This window comes from Trachemys scripta, chromosome 13, assembly GCF_013100865.1.
Source record: "Trachemys scripta elegans isolate TJP31775 chromosome 13, CAS_Tse_1.0, whole genome shotgun sequence".
Taxonomy (NCBI): domain Eukaryota; kingdom Metazoa; phylum Chordata; order Testudines; family Emydidae; genus Trachemys; species Trachemys scripta.
The window spans coordinates 36927564-36942256 of NC_048310.1; the positions used below are offsets into that span (position 1 = coordinate 36927564).

At 46.6% G+C, this 14693-nt stretch overlaps 1 protein-coding gene across 1 annotated transcript in view; it reads left to right on the forward strand.

Moving 5' to 3' along the window:
* Nucleotides 1-4088: 4088 nt before the first annotated feature.
* The window catches only part of CPNE2 (copine 2), a gene marked incomplete in the record, with an annotated part of 162374 nt that continues 151769 nt past the window's right edge, over nt 4089-14693 (forward strand). Inside the window, 1 exon segment of the mRNA XM_034788382.1 lies at nt 4089-4568.

Here is a 14693-nt window from a genome sequence, read left to right on the forward strand (position 1 = left end):
TCCTCCAGTTCCCATTTACTTTTGTGGCTCTCCCTTAATGCATCTTGTCTGCCGTTAGAGTCAGTTCTTCAGCCCCAGAAATGTGTCTCTCTCTCTCTCTCTAGTAAGATCTGTAAAGTGCCCTGTACACTGTGTGCTCTGAATAAATAATAGCTGAATAATAATGGTCCTTTAAAAACTGTAGACAGCAGAGGAAAAATAAGGACCTACCTTCCTAATCTTATTTGAAATACTCAGGACAAAAAGGAAAAAAATGGCCATTTATTTTGCTGAAAGGCAGGGGCTGACCTTCGGAAGTGGGCGTGATTGGCCTGTGACTCACTCTGTCATGCTAATGTATAGTGTGCAAAGTGAGCCATTGTCCTATGACTGATTCCCTGCTCGAGGACCCTGGTGGTGATTGTATTAGATGTCATCATATGGGAAGAGATTTTCAGAGGAGCTCACCACCCACAGTAGGGGCTGTGGATTTTCAGAGGAGAACAGTGTGTTGAGTGTGTTTGTTTAATTGGGCCCTTTTTTAGATGCTTAAAAGGAAGCTGCACTTTCTTAGAAAATCTAGATCACTTGATGATCAGCTGTTCTTTTCATTCCCTCTGAAGCACCTGGCAGTGGCCACTGTCAGAAGACAGGATAGTGGGCTAGATGGACCATTGGTCTGACCCACGATGGCTGTTCTTACGTATGGAAGAATCCAGGGGTAGTTAAGGCTGGTGCTTTCATTGTCTTCTGCAGACACAGAATCCCATCTTGCTCCTGTTAAAATTGATGGGAGTTTTGCCATCGACTTCAGTGCAAGCAGGACGTTTGCATGTATGTGGCTATTTGCAGGTGGTGACAGTAATTTAAAGAGACAATGGCCCTGGTGGCAATGGAACAGTTCAGATTGTGTGTGTGTGTGTGTTTTTTTTTTTTAACTTGCTTTACTTATGGGAGGAGGCTGAAGGTTCCAAATACCTGGAACCATAGTTGTGATAGGTGCTGTCTTCCCCCAAGAGGAGGTGGTGTTTTAGTGGTGCACTCTGTGTGTTGTTTGAAAGGTGCTTTTGGATCAAGCAGGAGGATTCTTAGTACCCAGTATATTGTAATGGCTTTGATGCTGATGTTCTGTGTGAGCTGGGGACTTCTCTACTGACACATAAACCCCCAGTGAGGAACGTGCTTGAGAGGTGTAGCTTGGACTGGAGTCTAGAACCCTTAGAAGACGGACGCTTCATCCTATAATTGTGCATTTAGGGTGCAATTAACCCACTGGCCAAGGCCCAATGCAAGGGCCTGTGATGCCCCATTGCTGGGCAAAACAGCTGCACCAGGAGAGCCTATGGCCCAGCTGGGAGGCTGCCTCCATGTTGATTGTGCACGTGCCGGCCAAGAGGGGAGTGTCGGGGCGGTCTGGAGAATTGGGTCCTTACATTTGGTATAGAGCTCGTGGCTGGGAAGCCACGGTCAGGTGGGACAAAGAGGAAGCAGCTGCTATTCCAGCTCATAATATTATGGGTTGGAGTTGAAACCTTGTTCAACCCGATGAGTGCACGTGCCCTTCATTTAAGAGAGTTGGAAGAGACTGTCAAGGGGCCACACCTAAAATAAGGCCTATTACAGTCTGGCCAGCAGCAAGCACCACGTGGGTGGGGGGTCCACAGAGTATTGTGACCCGGTGGGAACGTAGGTGTGTGAGAGACAGGCAAGAACAGAGAGGCAGAGGCAAAAAGCAAGAAAGCCAGTGGTAACTGTTGAGCCCAGTGTCCTGGGAAAAGCTAGAGAGACAGCATTTGGGTCTGTTGGCGAAAGTGGCTTGCGGCTGTAAGGTAAGAAACCGCTCCTTTTGTTTGTGGGTCCTGCGGCATTTGGAGAAGCAGGACTTTGTACATTCCTTGTAAATAAACAAGCTTGCCTGACAGAGAATACCGAACTCCATGCATTACTGCTTCCAACGGGAACGTCCTCCGAGCCCCAAAAATTGAGTAGCCATTCAGGTCGAAAAAGGGCAAAAGTACTAATGAGGTCTTTAGCTCAGGGGAGAGAGGCACAAGAACCAACCGCTAGGAGCTGGACAAATTCAAACTAGTAATAACAGGTTTTTAACCGCGAGGATGACTAATCATTGGAACAAACGGCCCAGGAAAGGTGGATTCCCCATCTCTTGGTACCTTTTAACATCAAGACTGGATGCCTTTCTAGAAGATGCTTTAGCCAAATGCAAGTTATGGGGCTAAACCGAGGGGTAACTGGGTGAAATGTATTGGGCTGTGATATACAGGAGGGCAGACTAGGTTATCTAATGATCTCCCTTGTGGCCTATGAATCTGGGTAGGGGGGAAGAAAAGCTGAAGAAGCAATCACAGAAGGGCTGCTTTGCAGCCTCATGCCCTTCCCTATGGGGGCAGGGCATGTTTCTGACCACTCCCCAATCCTTCATTTGGTTCTTCCCGCCCAACCAGTTTTGTGCCAATGTGGGTCAATTTCACCTTTTAAAGATTTTTGCTTTTAAACTGCTTCAGGGCCCAACATGGGATCCTGCACAGAGGCCGGTGGCAGCATTAACCCTCTGTATTGCTGTAAGGAGAAAACGGTTTCCTTGATCTTCAGCTGCCACGGAATCATCATATGACTGACCAGCCTAGTTCCAGTTATGCCGCGAAAGGTCATGTCCGGGCACTGCAACATTTCAGACGGTATCTTCATTACAGATGGGTAAATAGTGAGGGAAATTATCCACTAGGATTTCAGCAATTTCTCAAGAGGACTTTGCTCTGACCCCCTTTGCAAAAAGGAAAACCGAATCTGACTCTATAATCGGTGTCGCACGCTCATCGCCTCCCAGGAGTGCAGTAAGCACCATGACGACGTCTGTCACCTCTCGTTTGTTCTCCTGCGGGATGAAGCATGTGCAGCGGAGTGTTTTGTTTTGGAAGGTTTTTTTCAGTGCGTAATTTGTAATGAAAGGTGCCGGAGCTCAAGCAATTTTATTACTTTCATAACCGATGCAGCAAGCCAAGAGGTGCCGGGGCTGTCAGCTGCCCACGCCGAGAGGTGCTGGGTTCACTGGCACAAATTAAGCACTGGTTGTTTTTTTTAGGCATAGTAACAACTATGTTTTAGAGAAGGCAGAGGGTGGGGAGGCTGGTATTTGTCTCTGCTTTCAACAGTCCAGAAGGGGAGGGGGCGAACCATCCCCTGGGGCAGGTAGAGTCCATGGAAGGTGAATTCTGGGCCAGTAGCTGAGATTTGTTTGACACCAAACGGGAGTGTGTTTCAAGGCAAAATAACTCTCATTTCAGGCTGAAGTGGTTTATAAAGGCTAGATCAGCCAATGGGCACCAATCCCACGTGACCGAAGGGACCAATCATGTAGCTCCAATAGCAAAGGTTCAAAGGAATCCTCCCAGTTCACCAAGATTTTGGGAAAGGAGGAGAAACCTTTGGGGCTGGTGTCAGCGAGCGGACGAACCGCGGGCTGGGCAAACACATTGCTCATGTGACCCCGTAAAAGCTAAAGGCCCCGATCCTGCAATCGGATCCGCGGGAGGGGGCTTCTTCCACCCCTACGGAGCTTTCGGGACGTTGTCCCCCCGAGGGGCTCCGATTGCAGGATCGGGCCCTCCACTGATCGTGTCGTTTGTTTAAAAAAACGTTCCCCCAGGTTAGGGACACGGAAGGCTTCTCCCAGCTGCCCCAGCTGAGCGGGTTTCAAAGCAGGTCCTTGGGAGCCGGATTATTTTTAAAAATACCACTTGCGTTGCGTGGCATATTTGAAAGCGTCTCTTGCACGGTCGTTTGAGGGGTATTTATTTACTTCGGAGGGGCCAGCCCCCTCTCGACAAAGCTATGTAAAGTATTTCTTGCCCTCCACGAACCAGACCCAGCCGGGAGCTTAAATTAGAAAGACCCCGCAACCCTGGGAAGCCCGAGGTGGTGGTGGTGGTGGTGGATTAAAGAAGCAGTTTCTGAAAATCAACCTCCCAGGGGGCTGCCTCCTGGTGTCTGTACGTTTCAGGCTGGAGAGGGGCGGGGAGGAGGTATTTCTACACCGGGGAAGCTGCCAGGCAGTCCCGGCGCAGAGTGCAGGGGAAGTGGCTCCCGGGGGGCGCCCCGCTGTCTCTACGCGGAGGCGGAGTGCCGGGGGCTGGGCGCTGCGCGCTGATCCCACCCCTCGCTCTCCCAGTTACCAAGCGCCGCTGCCTGGTGCAGCTGGTTCCGCAGCTCGCTCGCTCGCTGTCGGGGGAGCAGCGGTGCCGGGGCAGCTGCAGGGGTGCGCGGGCGGCGGACCCAGCGCTGCTGCCGCCGCCAGAGAAGCGGAGCCGGGCGCTGCCCCGAGCTGCGAGAGCGCTCCCCGGGACCGGGGCACTGCGCGCCGCGGAGCCCTGCGGGTCTCCGCCCAGAGGAGCCGCTGCCTGGCCCGGGCGGCGGCGGCGGCGATGCCCGCTCGCTGATCCCCGAGCCGGCGGGCAAGGCTCCCCCCTGCCCCGGCGCGGCTCTCCGGTGATGCCCCAGCAGCTCCCCGCGGCGGCCCCAGCAGCTCGGTGAGGAGCCCGGGGCCCCACCTCCCGGAGGGCAGCGGCACAGCTGTAAGTAGCCGCGGGCGGGGAGCCGCCGCTTCCAGGGAGGGGGGCGGAGCGGGGCAAGCTCCGGGGGACCCGCGGGAGCCTGGGGGTCTATTGCCCCGCAGCGGGCTGGGGCCCCTCCGGGCTGGTGCGCTGTAAGTTTCCTGGCAGCGGCGCTGGGCGGTTCACGGGGTGGGGCTGGAGCTTGGCCTCACTTCTGCACTAGTTTCAATCCAGGAAACGGTTCGCCTCCGAGGGAGCGTTCCCGGCCGACGGGGGCTGGCCCTGCCCGTCCGCCCCGACCCCGCACGAGCGCTCCGCGGAGCCCGGTTTGATTTGCACCCTTTGGGAAAGGGCAGCCTGCCAGAGGCGGTTTGCAACAGGATCAACTGCAGTCGGTTACCAGCGTCTGGGTCCATCTAACTCCCCCTGCCCCGCTCAAGTCAAATGCTCAAGGCAGCCCCTGGCCCCTGTTGTTCCAGCCCTCCTTTTTGTGAGGTGCTGCCTTTCCCAGAGTCCACTGATGACACATGCCTGGCACCTGGGATCCTACCCAGTGTAGCAGGAACTAGGGGGGAAATCCCTACTGGTGTAGATGATAGTTAGAGCTGTGATTTTTTTTTTCTTTTCTTTTAAAGCTACTGGGTGCTCACCCCATCTAACAAAATCCAAGTCTTTAGTGCCTGGCAGGGAGAATCCATTACAGCACATGGACTCTGGATCTGTCTGCAGTGTGGAAGGGAAAACACTGTATTTCTTTTGCAGCTTCATAACTGTGTGTGTTTGCCACTGGAGGGGGGAGAAAGAAAAGGCTCTGCTAATGTTGGTAGGGGCCCACATCCATCTATCCTTAATGTTTAAAATACCACCCAGACATGAGAATCAACCTGATTCTCCGCAGCCGCTCTGGGACCTTCAGGGATCTGTTTAGAGTTGATGGTACGTGTGTCTTTGGGCACATTTTAAAGCCCGTTCCTCTCTCTCTCCGTGTGCCACAAATCCTGCTTGCCTTCCTCCGGCCAGTAATGCAACTTACTCACTACTACTCCTTTGCTCCCACTCTGTCTCCTCTATGAAGATAGTGCACTCTTCAGGGCACTGGGTGTTCGGAGCAAGCACGCTGAGGCCCAGATCTGGCTTGTACCCTCTTGGCTCTCCCAGAGTACGTGGTTATAGCAGCCTGGCTGACTTTGACGGGACTGCTGTTGTGAGTGTGGCGATTTAGGATTTAGCCTGGATTCACGGATGCCCCAAAATTTACCTTGCAGAAGAGATCAGTGACCCACTTTGCATTCTGATGGTTAACGTGCAGAGGCCCTGGACTCGGGTGCTGTGAGGTGCTGGATATCTTTCTGGTAGCTCCATGGTACAGGGCCCCCCTCTGCTCTGCCCCACTTGCTGTGGGTTGGGAGTCAGAGTGAGCGGCAGCCAGCGGGTGAGCTGAAGGGCAAAGGTGCTCGTTTGCCCGCAGTTTGTGATGTGCCTCCACTTTTGTACCCTTCGCTGTTGGCTATTGTTCTCCTCCACGCTGTTTGCTTTGTAGCCGCTGGGTCTGCTGGAGCCTTGGGGGATGATTCACTATTTTGTATAGGAGGTGGTGGGAAGGGCTCCCTTTCTTTGTAAGAACAGCTTCCAGGGTGTTAGTGACAGCTCGGATGGCTCGCTGGGTTTAGGAAGTCTATCATTCGAATTTGGGCAGATAACTGCGCTACCAACAAGTAGCGCGCTCCAATGCTCCATCTAGGTTTGGGATCCACTGAATGCCATGAACACCTGGTGAATGACTTGAACAAGGAAAATATTTCCACTTAGCTCCCCACTATTGCCAAACTCAGATCCCGATCCTGTAACACTTCCTCATGTGAGTAACCCTGTTGGAGTCCAGGGACCGCATGGAGCAATCCGGATTAATGTACTGGCATGCCCACCTTTGCTGTCACCAGGGAAACTGCAGTGGTGGGAATTTTGTGGCAAAGAAGGCCCGAGGGCCAGATTCAATGGAAAGATTCATCAATGGCCTGTGGATCCAGCCCTAAATCAGGAGTAATTTCACTGACTGTACCGAAGTTGCTCCTGAATGATGCTGGAGGAACTGGGGTGAGAGTCTGGCCTTTAGTGTAGACATATCCCTAGAGTTCACCTCTGAACCTTGGTGTTACCGCAGAGTTCTGTTCAGGGGCGGCCCTAGACTAGCTGCCAGCAACTGGCCCCCTAGGCAAACCATGCAATCAGCACCCCTCACCCCCAAATCCCCCAGGGCAGATCTAGGCTGAGGGTTTTGGTAAACTGGGAAACATTCTGCCCCTTTTTTCCTTTTAATGTTTTTAGGCGGGTTTTTTTTTGTTTGTTTGTTTTTTAAACAGAGCTTAATTATTCGATTTGTCTGTCTGTCCAACCAATGTTTCTGAGATCAGATAAAATAGAGACACAAAATTTTCAGAATAGATTTGTACATGACAGCTAGATGATATTTCAGTCCGGTTTCAAATAAAAATGCATTAAAATGTAAATTATAATTTTTATTATTACAAATCCAAAACCATCCATTACGCTATCCTGCTTTAACTGCCATTACCACCGCATCCAATATAGAAAGAAATATTAAAACTCTTCAATGAACTTTAACCTATATTTACAAAACACTCAGAATAAAAAAACACTCTGTGCTCTTAAAACATATCTTTTCTTGCTTTAAGTTTTGAAAATTCGGTCACTAGTTCTTTTAGATCCAGTTTTCCAACTATTTCATGCTCTATTGACATTGTGACAAGTCCAACAAGCCTCTCTTGCGCCATGGTTGAACGTAGATATGTTTTTATCAATTTTAACTTAGAGAAACTACGTTCCCCACTAGCTACAGAAACTGGCAAGGTTATAAGAATGCGTAGAGCTATAAAAATGTTTGGAAAACTGTCAGTGAGTTTATTTTCAGAAATAAACTTCAGTACTTCTTCAGGAGTGGAATGTTTCTTAAATCATCTTGAAAAAGCCTAAAGCTCACTACACAAATCTGTAGCATCAATGTCTTTTGAATTTTCAGTTTTATACAAAAGTCTCTTATCTGTTTTGCTGTTTTCTTTTGCAAGCTGTGGCTATCATATAGAAAGCCAAATAGTGAATCTAGCTGCTGCATCTGTTGAAATCTTTTGTCAACCAAGTGAATAGCAGTATCTAGAACTGCGAAGTAGAAATTCACTTTGAACCTTTGTTTTGTGTTCTATGGGTGTGTCTCGTCCTTCATACGAAAACTGCTGTTTCTTTTGCCAAATGCGAACTGGCTCTGGTTCAAATTCTGTCAAAGTGTCTTTCGTCAGCAAGCTCGAAGAATCCATCAGTGTTCTTTTGAACCCTTCATCACTTCTGAATTCCTCCAGAATATTTTTAGTTTGCTGCAGTTTTTGAATAGCAGGATGTATGTTCAAGTTCTTTTCCTGAAGCTGCTTACTAGTGAGGTTAATCTCGAAAAGGATATTATACCACAAAATGAGTGAAGTCACAAATTTGAACTTGGAAAGGCCATTTGCAAGAGCCTCTGCATCTGAATGTGCCATATTGCCAGATGATCCAGTAAAGGTAGTACCATCATAAATTTCAATTAGGGCATCATAAATGTTTCCAAGTTCATAGCGAAGAGGCTTCAAAGCATCAATGTGACTCTCCCATCTTGTCTGACTAAGTGGTTTCACAGTTAGAGAATTCACATGGCGAGTCAGAATCTCCCAACGGCATGTTGAGCCTGAGAAAAACACATAAACACGTTGCACCAGGTCAAAGAAACTGCTTGCCGCCAAACAGCATCTAGCAGCATCATTGACAACCAAATTCAGAGAATGCGCACTTCAAGGAACGAAAAAGGCCCTAGGATTGATTTCCATCATTCTCCTTTGCACACCATTGTCTTTACCCTTCATATTACTCCCATTATCATAGCCTTGGCCATGTAAGTTTTCAACAGATAATGACATTGTTTCAGGATTTGAATCAGTTCATTCTGCATATTTTTTCCTAAGCAATGAATCTGTGTTTCACGATCAGTTATTTTACATAGATGCTCCTTCATGACTGGATCAAATAAAGCGAGGTGTTCAACAAACCTAAAAAAGTTTCCATTACTTGGAGTGTATAATTTTTTCATTTCTGCCGCAGCTGCAGAATGCTAAATTTTGCCCACCGAGAACTCTCACTAAAGCAATCAGATGCTCTAATATTTGTTGCCAATATTCTTCTTTTTCCTTGATCACATAAATTTTCTTTGATAGTTTTTCCTTTTTTCAACCATAATTCAAGTTCTTTCCAATTTTGAGAACATTCCAAATGTTCTGTACTTCTTTCACGTGAAGAGAGAATTGAAGATCTGTTTTTCTAGTCCTTCGAACCATTTTCAGTAAGTGATGTACCAATTGCTTGATTTCTAAACAACTTGTAGCAAAAGCAAAAACACAGAATCCTTCGACACTGAATATTGTAACCAGTTTCAATGAATTTCTTCCCCGTTAATGAGTTTCCTCTTGTAATGCTGAGCAGAGAATTTTCTTTTATTTCCATCCCTAGGGAAGGGAAATTCATGAACTTGTTCGGGTCCATGTTCCACGAGAATTTGCCGCACACTGTCATCACATCTGGGCCATGAAGCTGGATCCCCACACTGTAATTTGTTTGTAACTTCCTCAACCTTTCTTCCTTCTACTTCATTTACTTCAATTTCTGCATGTGTCTCTGAAGGTGAATAAATTTTCTCCACTTCCATATCAGTCTAATGTTGTGAGCTGCCTTCATCTAGAAGTAAGTTTCTATCATCTTGAGTTTCCAAACTGCTTCCATGCGGATGTGAGCTACCCTCCTCTCCAAGTAAAATTCCTTCATCTGGATGCTGTGAACTGCTTCCGTCTTTATTTGGATTAAAGAGAAGATATTTCAGGAAGGAGCCCTGCTATTTTGCTTGGTCCTTTTCCTTCTGAGCCTTTTGTTTACGATACTCAGCTCCTGAGGGTTTTCTTTTTCCTCTTTCTGCCATGGGGGATTTGAATATTGTTATGTGCTCCCAACTGCAAGCATTATAGCGTTAAGGATGGCTGACACACCCACCACATGGTTGGTGATTTAAACCACATTGCAGCCATCCCAACACTCTTTTCACTGCTTAACGGTTCAATGCTTAGTAACATACACTCACTTACCTATTAAAACAGTTAATTACAGTGTTTACACGGAAACAAAATGACCTTTTTCAACGTTATAACCCAACACCCATTGTTTGGAAAGTAACCCCTGCCTCACAGTTACCTGCTTGGAGTGTGACGCAGGACCAGTGCAACCATTTAGGCAAACTAGGCGGCCGCCTAGGGTGCCTAGTGGTTGGGGGCGCCTAAAAGCCCGCTCAGGTGAGGAGGTGGAGTGAAGGTGAGCTGGGGCGGGGGGGAGGCGCGGGGAGGGCCGCCTGCAGTAACGGGGGGGTGCACAGGGGAACCACTCCCTGCCCCAGATCACCTCCACTCTGCCTCCTCCGCTGAGCACACAGCCCCCGCTCTAAGTCTCCTCCAATCGGTGCCACAAGCCTGCTAGGGGAGGAGAATTAGAGCAGCGCTGGTGTGCTCAGCGGAGGAAGCGGAGCCGAGGTGAGCTGGGGTGGGCTCCCCAGGCAGGGTTAGCTGCCGCGGCAGGGGTCTCCCCGGGCGGGGTTAGCTGCGGCAGGGGGGGGAGTGTCTCCCCAGTCAGGATTAGCTGCCACGGAGGGGGGGTAGTTGCTGTGGGGGCTCCCCGGGTGGGGGGCTGGGTTAGCTGCCGTGGGGGGGGGGTAGCTGGGTGAGGGGGGGCCCGCAAGGTGGAAGTTTCGCCTTGCACCGGCCCTGGTGTGACGTCATCACTTGCATAGTCTATTAAGCGTTAACGCTGTTACTTTTCTTTTATGGACCTTATTTAGTACATGTGAACCAGTTATAACAAAGAAAAGCTCATAATTATACAGCGCGATAATAACACTAAGGTTTAATAACGCTTAAAGATACTCACATTTTGGATTTATAAGGTTGAAAGATGTTATTCTTTAATCTTTGGCACCAAGAAACACAATTTTCCACAGTATTCGCTCGATTCTTAACCATCTACCTGCGACGTGTGTTAAAATGACCGTTTGACATGTATCTACTCCTATATCTCCGCTCTACATGAATTTCCGGCTATGTGACCTTGATGTATATTCGAGTTAGGTGTCACGAGCATTGCAGCTCTTGCCGCTGACGGATGTGTTTCTTTGTGGCTGAGTTATTGGCTTATCAAAAGTGTGGAGTGTGTCATCTTGATCCTACGTCGCAAATTGAAAACAAATTTGCTAATATATATATTTGCAGTAAATAAAAGATTTGACATCTTAATAAATTCTCAGAAATGTAGAGAAATGAATTATAATTCATATTCTCTCCGTACGCACATGGGAATTGAAATAATGACATCTTTGTTATTTTATTTGTGTGGGGTTTTTTTTTCATCTTTTTCATTTTTTTAATTTGATTTTTTCCTCTCGTTCTGCTGCTCAGCTCCTGGTCTCTGTTAGCTTCCCATGTAGCCCAGGATTCAACTTCACAGTTCTCAAGGCTGTTAATGAAGTTTGTTGGCTGCTAACATCAACACTCATGCATGGCCCTCAGAATGTTGAAAGTCGGGGGACAACGTTACAAGATACGTCAAATGTTTTCCTTGACCGCAGTGGCAATGTTCAGTCTGTCACAGGACATTGTCTGTGCCTCTTTAGTGGATCAGAAAAAAATTAGGCAAGGAACTACGACAAACAGAGTCACATTAATAGGAGCAGTGAATAGACTTGATCTGAGGATGGCTTAGAGCAAGAGCCTTTGACATCTTAAAGGAACACTTTAAAATAAAGGGCTAGATCCTTAACTGGTGAGAATCAGTGTAGGGTAGAAACATTGACTTCTGATTTACTAAGCTAAGGATCTGCCCCAAAATCATCGTTAAGTGTCTTGTTAATTTGCTTCAGTTAGTACCAACAAAGGTTGTTAAAACATAAATTTTACAATAGAATGTCATTGCTTCATTTTTGCACTTCATTCAGTTTGAAGAATGAAACTAGATTAGCCTGTCACTGTATTGGCATTGTCCTGCTTTCGCCTATACCAGTTTTACAATGCTGTAAATTCACACACTTCCATGAATCAGAGGGGTAGCCGGGTTAGTCTGAATCTGTAAAAAGCAACAGAGGGTCCTGTGGCACCTTTAAGACTAACTGAAGTATTGGGAGCATACCCACGAAAGCTTATGCTCCCAATACTTCTGTTAGTCTTAAAGGTGCCACAGGACCCTCTGTTGCTTTCTACACTTCCATGAAGTTACTCCTGACCTACATCAATGTGGGTGAGAAAAGTGGGAGGATATCCAGTGGTTCAGGTGCTAACCTGGCTCTTGGGAGACTGAAGACCCGTTTCTTGCTCTGCTCCAGACTGCCTGTGGGACCGTGGGCAACTCACTTAGTGTCTCTGTGCCTCAGGTTTCCCACCTGCCCAATGGGGATACGAGTACGGCCCCACCTTGCAGGGGTATTGTGTGGCTAAATACACATCTGATGGTAATACAGCCATGTGAATACCTAAGATAGACAGAATCAGGCCTTATGTTCCTAGTCACTTTCACTGTCTGGGTGCCACGTACTAGGAGAGAGGACTATTGGGCTTGGGTTTCTATATCTTTAAAAATCTCTCTATTCATATTGGATTGTATTATGCCATTAAAAAACCCATACAGCTGGGGTCTAAAGTATTCACAGTGAGTGACCCTTTACTGAACCTTGACATAGAATTTGAAAATCCGTTCCGTGGAGTGTATTGAGTCAGGAAACTAAGATGACCTAAACCATGCAGGTACCAGCTGAGGCTAAATGGACCCCATGGTTATAGTGACCTTCCTTGGGAGTGCCTTGGGAGTACATGGATGTGCCATCCTAGCTCAGCAACAGGGTCTCTGCAGAGTGAAGTCAGATGCTCCTTCCCCTTAGGGATGAATATATTCTCTTCTCAGTGCTCCATAGTGCTAGGGGTCTACTGAGGATCTCCTCTGGCAGTGAGGAGTCCTCAGCATACACAAAGAAGCCAGGTGGCTATGTCTCCTCTCTGTTCTTTGGTTGCTATTCTGACACATCAGGTTTCAAAGTGAGGCATCTATTTTGAAGGCTGATGCACCCAATGAACTGTTTCTTTGAAGCTGCATGCTTCATAACTGAGAGTAGCATCGATTACGGAGCTGAACATATTGTCACACTTGTGCACGCATAATTGTCAGTGCATCGTCAGCGCACAAGTGTGTCTGCACAGGGGTGAGGCTATCTTAGGCCAAGATTTTCAAAGTTTTTAAAGTCAGACTTGTAAATCCATATTTATGCAGCCCAGCAAGTGGGTTGGATTTCGAAAGAGCTGAGCACCCAAGATTGCTTAGGACAAAACAGAGTGGATACAAATCGATGACTTTTTTAATATATATATCGATATATAATCGATATATATACACAAAATTGTTTTTTGTTGTTCAAATAAGAAGTTTTTTCATTTTAAAACAATCCTGTTTAAAATGAAATCTGAATTTACTACAAGATGTTAAGGGCCTAAACTACTTATTAACTTTTTTCTTAAATGCTATAAGACATTATAAGCTAAATCTCTGAGCCTCTCTCACAAACTTTGAGTTAAAGGAGGCTCTTCAGGAATCGGGGGGAAAACATCTGACTTTGCAGGCTGAGTTTTATAAACATGGTACAATAGGAGACTGTCTCATTTTCGAGAGATTTAGGCGAGTAGGAACTTAAGTGCCAGTCACTTTCATGTAGGGGTGTGTGGCAATTTTCCCAGGCTGACCTGAAATAATAAGTTTAATTCACTGACTACAGTTAATCCCTCTGTTTAATAAATAGTTTAGTTGTAAACATGGAACATCTTTTGATAAGAGAAGTTTTCGTATCGAAAACACTGAACGTTGTTTTGTTGAATAAAAATCAATTGTATGTGCTGTTTTGTGTTTAATAATATTCCAGTTACCATCTTAATGCAGCTTGATACAAATCATGAGCAAAAAGTTATCCAGTAAATAAGCAATATATCATTCACCATTTCCTGACATCCTAAAAATGTACAGTAAGAATACAAAAATCTCAAGCTATATAATTGCTTAAAGAAATGTATATAGTTAGTGCACCCTCCTAGGTAGGGGAAGGATAGCTCAGTGGTTTGAGTATTGGCCTGCTAAAGGTAGGGTTGTGAGTTCAATCCTCAAGGGGGCCACTTAGGGATCTGGGGCAAAATCAGTACTTGATCCTGCTAGTGAAGGCAGCAGGCTGGACTCAATGACCTTTCAAGGCCCCTTCTAGCTCTAGGAGATAGGATATCTTCATAAATTTAATTTAGGTAGCAAGAAGATGTATCAAATCTCATATAAAGGCTCTATTTTGCTGTAAACGTTTTAATGGTTATATCAACTAATGGGAACACATCTTTCTTTAGAAAATAACTCAAGTACAAATGGAAGAGTGGATTAAAATCGATTATTTAAATTGAGGCTTTCCACGTGACGTTTAAATCACTCCACCCCGTGCTCTGGTTGGCTGAAATCCAGCTAAGCATCTATGCTGAGAAAGGCCTCAAGTTTAAGTCGGTTTAGCTAGTTTGCATTCGCTAAACCTGAGCTAAACTTGGCCGCTTTTCTGGGTCAGAACAAACCCTGAGGTTGTCACAGTCTGGTCCTGAGTGTGTGTGTTTGCCACCCTCCGTGGCCTTGGCTATAAGACAGCTGCTTTACAAAAAAATTTTTTGTTTTTTAAATATATGGGGGAAACAAATGAATCGATGCCTCGTTTCCAGACGTTCCTCTCTGCAAAAATGCACCCTGGTCAGATTATACCTGGGATTTATCCCAGGCCATGGGAACAATTTTGTGGGAGCCTTTTGCTTAAATTATCACCGGTTTATCATTGCCTCTCAGGATTGGATCCTAACCCTGCAGTTGTTTAAGGGTCTGTATGGGCTCAGCATTTCCTAATACTACCCCTGCTAGGTATGGGTTTTTTTTTTAGAATGCATTAAAATGACCTTCTCTGGAGCAGAGTATGTCTAAAAACACTGTTTGACAAGGAAATTGCGACCTACAGTCTGA